We start from the raw sequence: 2809 nt of genomic DNA on the forward strand, positions 1-2809 counted from the left end.
CTTCAAATATATTATTTATCTCACTTATTCAGGATTGAGAGGTTTGGGGGATTTTAGCCACATTTACTTCTCGCATAGCAAGCACTGGGAAGGATGCTAGAGCCCTGTTCACCCGCAGAAGAGATTAACATATTAATTCAGACTTCTGCATTGCCTCATGTGACTAAGGAATGATACGGGAAATCAGACACCTTGGACCTAAGACTCACCTGATGATTCAGGTCTTTGTGTCCTTTCTCAGACCTTCAAGGAGCTTACCAGTGTTGCCAGTAACTGATGTCTACTGCAAACTGTAAGAAGGGAGTAAAATCAATTTAGACAGACACTGAATAGTTACCTGAAAGTGATTCCCTTTTTCAGTATTGTTGATGTGCTGAGATGAAGCAAGAAAACCAACTCATCAAGCCATGACAAAAAGTTCAATATCCAAGTACAAGGCATGAAAAATGAAAGCCAACATGTAAAAATGAAAAATAATCATAACTAAAACAACAATTCTCATTGGGCTACTGGCTGATGCTATTCAGATAAATTGTTTCTAGGAGGAATCCCAAATCTAATGAGTTTTTTACATACTTTACAAACTAAGTAAATATGAAAACAGTACTAAGCTGTCCATATTGTAAAAACTATGATTGCACTGAAGTACTTGAAATAGGAGAAAAAAATCTGCCCTTCCTATACAGAATGTAAAACAAGGAAAAATATTTTAGTCTGTCAGTGCACAAAGTAGGACTCCTAGACTTTAGTTTATCATTTCATAGAATCATTGAATGGTTTGGGTTGGAAGGCACCTTGAAGATCTTCCAGTTCCAACCCCCTGCCATGGGCAGGGACGCCTTCCACTAGACCAGGTTGCTCAAAGCCCCATCCAGCCTGGCCTGGAACATTTCCAGGGATGGGGCATCCACAGCTTCTCTGGGCAGCCTGTTCCAGTGCCTCACCACCCTCGTGGTGAAGAACTTCTTCCTTATATCTAATCTAAATCTACCCTCTTCCACTTTAAAGTCATTACCCTTTGTCCTATCACTACATGCCCTTGTAAAAAGTCCCTCTCCAGTTTCCTAGTAGGCCCCCTTAATTCCTTCTTTCTCTTATAGTCCTGTTTGTAACATCAATAACTGGGAAGCTTGGGATGACAATCTATTAAGACTCAGTCAAGCAAGTGTTTCTCTGCTCCTCTGAACCAGCTCCTGTACTCTGAATACACTGCACTTGGGATTAGTAAAAGCATGTAACAACAAGCATTTAATGTGAGCCAGTGTTAAGTTTAGCCAAGATGCTGGCATCAGCCCTTGAAAGAAAGCTAAGTGTGGTATTTCAGATAATGTCAGATGCTAATAGTGGGTAGATGCACACTTTAATTGTAACTCAGTGTGGTTTGCTGCCCTGAGCGGTGAGAAACTCTTGTCTGTGCCGGTCAGAAGGCATCACATGCCTCCAGTGCCCAAAGGGTGACTGCAAAAGCAGCAGCCAAAATCACCTCATTCGAGTTGTTTCTCACCACTCAGCTGGCCAGGTTAACACCACAGAGGCCTTCCTGCCAGCGGGAAGGACAGTCAGTGCACCCACCAGTAACACTGTGCTGGAGTTTACCCATGAGGAACATAGCAAAGCTGATGCCCACAGGGGCTCACGGAAGGGGCAGTTTCCCTTGTGAGGTTTTGAGTTTTCTTACCTGAGCACTAAGGTGCTCATGTCTGGCTGGGGAAGGTACACAAGGAAAGGGGTTCAGCAGAGGGCAGAGGTGAGGTGTTGTTCAGCCCCCAAGTCTGGTGCTTAGCTTGAGATCCTGAACTGGAAGTGACAGTCTGAGTCCCAGAGCCATTTGAGGAAGAGCAGCTTTAAGCCTGACAGTTAATGTGCCTCCCTGGTACAGTAATACCAGAAACATGTCATGGGAAGATTTAAATAGAAACCGTTCCATTTAATGGGGTTTGGTCACAGTACTGTGGATCTCTTTAGCAGCATAAAATGTACATGTGAAGCACTGCCCCTTTGCCTTAAACTTTGGTTCGTTTTTCTTTGCTAGTGCCTTAATAGTGGGCACTCTTTTTTCAAAGGGAGAAATGGTCTGCAACACATAGACAATTTGATGGCTGCACATATTGCACTGCTGGCTGCTGAAGGCAAAATACAAACCTCTGGCTCTTTGCTCTATCTGTGTTATATGCTAATCAATGTAACTGCAAGAAAAAGGAATTAATTATTGGATTGTACAGTTAATTTCATTGAACAAGAACACTACACAAGACAGCCATTATAGCACTCCTTCTTGAATCAGAGATTTTTTTTTATCTGACTTATCTTTCGCTTCAGCAAACCCCTTGTTAGTACACTGAAGAAGCTGAGCCTTCATGTGTGAGACCTGAGATATGGACAATAGAGGGGGTAAAACAGGATGAGAGAGTAACTGGCAAAGGTGACAGGGGAGGGGAAGGCTGATGGGAGGGGAAGGTTGATGGGAGGGGAAGAAGTACAGGACTGAAGGTCTCTCTCTAAATTGAAGAAGAAGAGCATCCTTTGCTATCATCTGCTCCAGTTTTAAGTGGGAAATGGCGTGATTCACTGAGGAGCTGCCCAGTCCCACCTGAGATAACCATGTTTCTTCCATTCAACAACATACTCTCTTTGTGGGGAGGATAGTGGGGAGGATAGAGTGGATACTGCTTTCAGCACTACTGCAAGATTCAAACAAAAATCAATTTGCACAACTTCAGGATATACAATTCTTCTACCACCAAGAATACACGTCTTGATTAAGTCCCACCTACTATCTAGAGCTCCTTGGAGGCACTTCCACCCCTCA

Source organism: Streptopelia decaocto (assembly GCF_964273445.1).
Source record: "Streptopelia decaocto genome assembly, chromosome: 2".
Classification (NCBI taxonomy): domain Eukaryota; kingdom Metazoa; phylum Chordata; class Aves; order Columbiformes; family Columbidae; genus Streptopelia; species Streptopelia decaocto.